Raw genomic sequence first — 6,000 nt, forward strand, 5'->3', positions numbered from 1 at the left:
ATATGATGATGATTCATAAGTGAAAAGTGGTTAAAGTGACGCTAATGCACCCACAAGTCTTCATTCTGCCTCTGCACTGCAGTGTCATGGAAACACACACTTCCACAAACAAATTAACTGTCAGCAGGAAGTTGCCTTACCTTTGTTGGCCTTTTGTTACCACCGGAGGTTCATCTCTGCATGCTTTTTGTCTTTAGCTTGTAACTGTCTCCTGGTTACTGCCTGGCAGTGTAGCATACAGCACACAGAATTGTAATTACTTTCTAAAATGTGTGATCTTTTATTTATTTTCCATTTATTGTTACTGTTTCTCAAGCAGCACGTATGAATAATTCCTTCTATGATACCCCTAGTGACACTGTGTATATATTTGAAGTTTCTCTGGCTGTGCATGTCAGGATTTGGGACTAGAGAGATGAACAAGGGAAGGTAGTGATAACCTTTATAACCTATTAGATTACAGTTTAACAAGGAAGGAAACAAATACCTAAAAGCTTTTTTCAACATGGTCTCTCTGAGCAAGACCCAAGTACTATGGTATGAATGCATTAAGTGAGTATTATAGAAAAGTGACACATGTGCAGAAGCAAGCATCACATGGAGCTATAATTTTTAGTTTATTTCTTTTTATAGTACTTCAACACTTGCATGGCATAACATTCCTGTTGCTCTAATTGCTACTGTCACTCTGTGCTGTCTTATATACCCAATATGTAATGGAATTCAGTGATAGCATGAAATAATAGAACAAAATTAAGGATAGATAACTCATTCTCCTATTGTAAAAATCTTTAAATCATTCATCACTTAAAGCCAGCGAGCCAGAGAGAGAATTAGAGCACATGTCAGTGCCATCTGGCATAAGGCAAGAACTAACATTAAGCACAATTATAATAATAGTAGTGGCACTGGGACAGTGTGGTTGTTACTTGCACGTCAGACCAACATTCAGCATGTCACCACTCTCCTCTCAATTACATAGGATAGATTTGTCGTTGTCAATCAATGAAAACCTGAGATATGACAGAAAATGTTGAGTGCAATCAGATTATCAGTTTTGATTCAGTATCAGTATTTAGTTTCGATAGTTTTTGCTTTATTTTTTCTTTCCTTTAATGCATTATTCTAAAGGTAAGATTTTTTTTTTCATAATCTTAGTATTTTGAAGTTTATTTCTCCACAATCATTTTGCTAGATTTTTATTTGTAAATTATTGATATTTGATTGTTTACTACAACAACATTTTACTTTTTGTATGTGCACCAACATTTTAGGTCCTGGTCTTCAAGGAAGCAACAACGGATTGCAATACCAACAAGTCACACAGGTATGATGTCAATTTAGAAGAAGGTATACTGTATAACCAGCACATTACCATCAGTAATCGTTAAACATTTTAACCTACTTAGCGTCATACCCAAGCATTACACAGCCTGCGAAAACTGTGCTAAAAGCATTAGTCCCGAGTGTCACCTGTACAGATGCATCTTGCATAAACATTAGAACTAAGAATCACTCAGGCTGTAAAAGTGCTGTCAGTGCTGCTGTTCTTTGGAGAAATTATGTCTGAGTGTAGGTTTCCACTAATTATAAAATAGCTGGACTTTACCAATAATGAAGACTTTGATGAGAATAGTCATCCAGTACCCAAACTGAAGAAAATTTGGGAGCTATACCAGGCAATTGTGGTAAAATTTCAGTGTTTACATTGTGGACTGTGATGTCAGCATCGATGAAACTCTCATGGCTTATAAGGGCAGACTGTCATGGATACAGGTCATTGTGTCAAAAAGAGCAAGATTTGGCATAAAGCTTTGCAAACTTTGAGAATCTAAAACAAGATACATTTGGAATTATGTTCTGTATAGTGGGAAAGGGACAATATTTGACCCAAAATAGAATCAGTACGGTATTGCTACGTCATCAGTGCTGACTTTGATAGATGCTCTGCGGGATCAAGATTACTATGTAACGATGGACAATTTTTATACTTACCCAGAGCCATTTGACAACTTGCTGCAAAGGAAGACTGGTGCATATAGAACAGTGCATCCCAACTGTCATGGCATGCCTGAAGACTTTGGCAGAGCTAAATTACAGCAAGGTGTGCTAGTAGCTTGTCAAAAGGGTAAAGTGTTTGCACTGAAATGGAAGAACAAGAAAGATGTTTGTCTTCTTCGTACTGTACATAATGCAGCTACAGTAACTGTATAGGCAAAGACAACAAGTAGGTCACGAAGCCTTTTGCTGTGATTTACTACAATAGCACAATGGGTGTCATAAATCGAGTGGACTAAGAATTGACTTTCTATCCCGTTATGCAGAGGCAACAAAAGAAATACTGTACAGTACTACAAAAAGATATTTTGTCATCTGGTAGAATAGTGCATTTGGAATGCATTAGAGTTATACAAACACAAGGCTGGCAAAACTGTATCTCATGCAAACTTTACATGCCAGCTTGTAGAATAAATCACTGCCACACATCCACCGTCCACACTACTGCTGAAAAGATGCGGTCAACCCAGCACATCACGGATCAATCCAGAGTGCCTTATTGGTATATACTGTACCTCCAACCGAAAAAAAAAAACAGAATCCAACTCATACCTATGCAGTGTGCTGTTTAAAAACTGATAAATCTGGAAAGAAAATCCGAAAAAACTATTATTGTTCTGACTGTGACGTTGGATTGTGTCTTTCACCGTGCTTTAAGATTTACCTCACAAAGCTCTCATTTTGAGTTTATATACTGTTTTGGCATCAATAGTAGTAGTATTATTATTACTGTTATTATTATTCATTTCATATTATGTTTATTAATCATTACTATTATTATTTGTATCATTATTATACTTTTGAGATTTAATAAAAATGTCATTTTTCATGCCGGAAAAATGCAAAGCTGTTTACATGTTTTTTTGGAATAAAATGCAATGCTAAGGAGGTTAAAGGACATTAAAAAAAGAGTAAAGGAGTTCATTGAAACGCTGCTGGGTTTTTTGACAACAAATCTTAGCTTTCTTTTCACTACATGCTTTTGATTAACATTTTTAGTTGAGACACACATGTCATTTTGATCCCCCGCTTTTAACTCCTGCCTGCTACTTGACCTTTTTATGCTGTCGATTCTGATAGTCAGTACATAATTTTGGACTCAGAAATTGTGTGAACTCAAAATCAATGTTTATTTACATAAATTAGAATTAATTCAAGCTGAGCAGTAGAAGCCCAGGAAAGAAATCAGTGAGCAAAATCCATGACAAACTCAAATATGATTAATTGTATGGCAGGATTAGGCAAAAGTATTTTAGGCATAAGTATAGAAAAATGTATTGAAGGACAGAAATAATTAAACTAAAACTCTTGCAATACCCAAATTCATGACAAGACCCAATTTTAAATGCACTGTAAGACTGACGAGAGTGCAATTAGTGCAAATCAAAGGAATTTAATTGGAAGGAACAAAGAAATTATTAGTGCTTTCACATGTTTGGTTAGATTCACTATAAGAATGTGGCAGTTAAACCAAGCAGAAATAGCAGGATCATAATCTTGGACAAGCAAAAAGTTCAAAAAACGTTAAAGGCTACAAACATCTTAAGATGTAGTGGTTTTTTTTTTTGCCGGCAAGTCTCATGTTTGAAAAAGATTAGATAATCCATGTTTCATCCTAAATAGATGGTCACAGTAACATCATATATTAAAACGCTTCTGTGATGTAACGTTTAGTTGCGCTTGGCGAATAAGTTAACTGATATGAAAGTTGGAGCATTTTATGTTTATTATTTACTTCATCCAAGAGTCACTTACATTTTTGTTTAACAAATATTTTTGTAACAATGAGTTACATTCAGCAATAACAGTGGTAATAGAATGTAATTACATGTGTTAGCAGACTATATTAACAGTGTTCTTTTTAATACAGTGGAACCTCGATTATCCGGTCTTCAATTAACCATGCATTTGGTTATCCAGGATCGCCTAAAAAAAAAAAGTGTGAGACATCACAAGACCACCAAGATTTCGCCGCCAAGAATTCTGACTACAGGAATGTACAATATGTGTGTCACAGCTTAAGTTTTCTTTGTCGATGGGTTTCTGAGAATTATTCTAAAAGGATTGAAAGTACAGTATAGCATCTGTGCACCAGCCAGGTGATCCCCTGCTATGAAAAACCATTAGACTTAATCCGATGCAGAGGACTCGTTCTGAACACTCTTCCTCCCCTTTTTCCAAATTCAGACGACTGCCATTAATCAATAAGTTTTGTATGGGTCGCACGGTCTGTGTAGGCGACGCCTTGTTCCGGGTTCATTCAGTTGACGTCCGCACCTCGAGGTTAGAAAGCATAAGTTCATAAGTTCGTGCCGAAATGTTGGGGTCCAGTGCGGGAGCAAAAAGAAAAAGAATTGTTTTGTCAATTGCAACAAAACTGCAAATTGTTGAACGTGCTGAAAAGGGGGAATCAATTGCTAAGCTTTCATTGGAATTTAACATAGGAAATCAAACAGGGCGTGATATTGTTCGGAAGAAAGATGAAAGTTCATAACTTCATCCGATACATTTAACGGGACAAGTGCAACAAAGGGTTCAAAATTTGACGATCTGGATAGAGCTGTGTTCAAATGGTTCAAGCAAAAACGCGCCGAGGGATGTCCTGTATCCGGGCCATTGCTGCTCGAAAAAGCAAAATGGTTTCACTGTGAAATGAAGATTCCTGAACCATCTGCTGCGTCTCAAGGATGGCTGCAATGTTTCAAATCTTGCCACGGAATTAGACAGTTGGATATCCAAGGTGAGAAACTAAGCGGTGATTCTGACGCTGCAGCATTATACGTAACGGAATTTAAACAAATTGTCGAGGCTCATGATCTTTCACTTGACCAACTTTATAATGCTGACGAGACTGGTTTGTACTGGAAGGCTTTGCCGTCAAAAACGCTCATATCAAAAGAAGAAAAGTCTGCTCCAGGTCACAAGTCCAGTAAGGAACGAATAACAGTGCTAGCATGCGCTAAGCCTAGTGGTTCGCACAAATTGAAACTCGTATGCATTGGAAAGTCTAAGAATACACGACACGATCATTTAAGGGAATGGATGAACAGAGAGATTTTTAAAGATTGGTTTTTTAAACATTTTGTTCCTGCTGTTCGAGACCATCTATGCTCCAAAAATTTGCCACAAAGAGCTGTGTTAGTGTTGGACAACGCACCTTCCCATCCTAGCGAAAATGTCCTGAAAACAAGCGATGCCCAGATTTTCGTGGCATATCTTCCTCCAAACGTGACGTCGCTTAAGCAACCTATGGACCAGGGCGTCTTACAAGAGATTTCCGTGAGTTTTACAAGAAATGGACAATTAAGGACGCAATTTTCTCATGTTCAGAGAGTTGGGCTGACATGCGAACTTAACCTTTCGAAAATCATGGCGAAAATTGTTCCCTAATGTAATGGATAGTGTTGAAAACGTCAATGACAGTGAAAGCCAAGAAATAACAGCGGCATCGCTTTTGCAGGAAATTCAAAATGTAAATGGATGTGAAGACGTCGACAGAGAAAACATCGAAGAATGGCAACTCTCTGATAATGATCAGCCTGGATATCAAGTGAAAGACGATGCCGCCCTTGTTGCAGAAGTGAAGTCAAGTGCAGAATTGCCTGAAGAAAGCGACGATGACGCAGTTGAAGACGAACCTTCAGAAAAACTGTCAAGAAAACTTCATAAACAACACAAGAAAGGTAAGAATTTCACTGTACAGCACCTATTCTAGCATTTGCGAATTTTTATAATTATTTTCGATTATCCGTGATTTCTGATTATTCAGAGGACGGGCGCCGGTCATTAAACCGGATAATTGAGGTTGTACTGTAGTACTTTATATTGGAGTTAAAAATAGAACAAAAATAGGCTTCTGGTAGCTCAATAAAATTTATGCACAGTAGATTCCAATTCAAGTGTTATGAAAATGGTTTTGACTGGTGTGTTAGTAGTGGAGGG

This window comes from Polypterus senegalus, chromosome 6, assembly GCF_016835505.1.
Source record: "Polypterus senegalus isolate Bchr_013 chromosome 6, ASM1683550v1, whole genome shotgun sequence".
NCBI classification, from domain to species: domain Eukaryota; kingdom Metazoa; phylum Chordata; class Cladistia; order Polypteriformes; family Polypteridae; genus Polypterus; species Polypterus senegalus.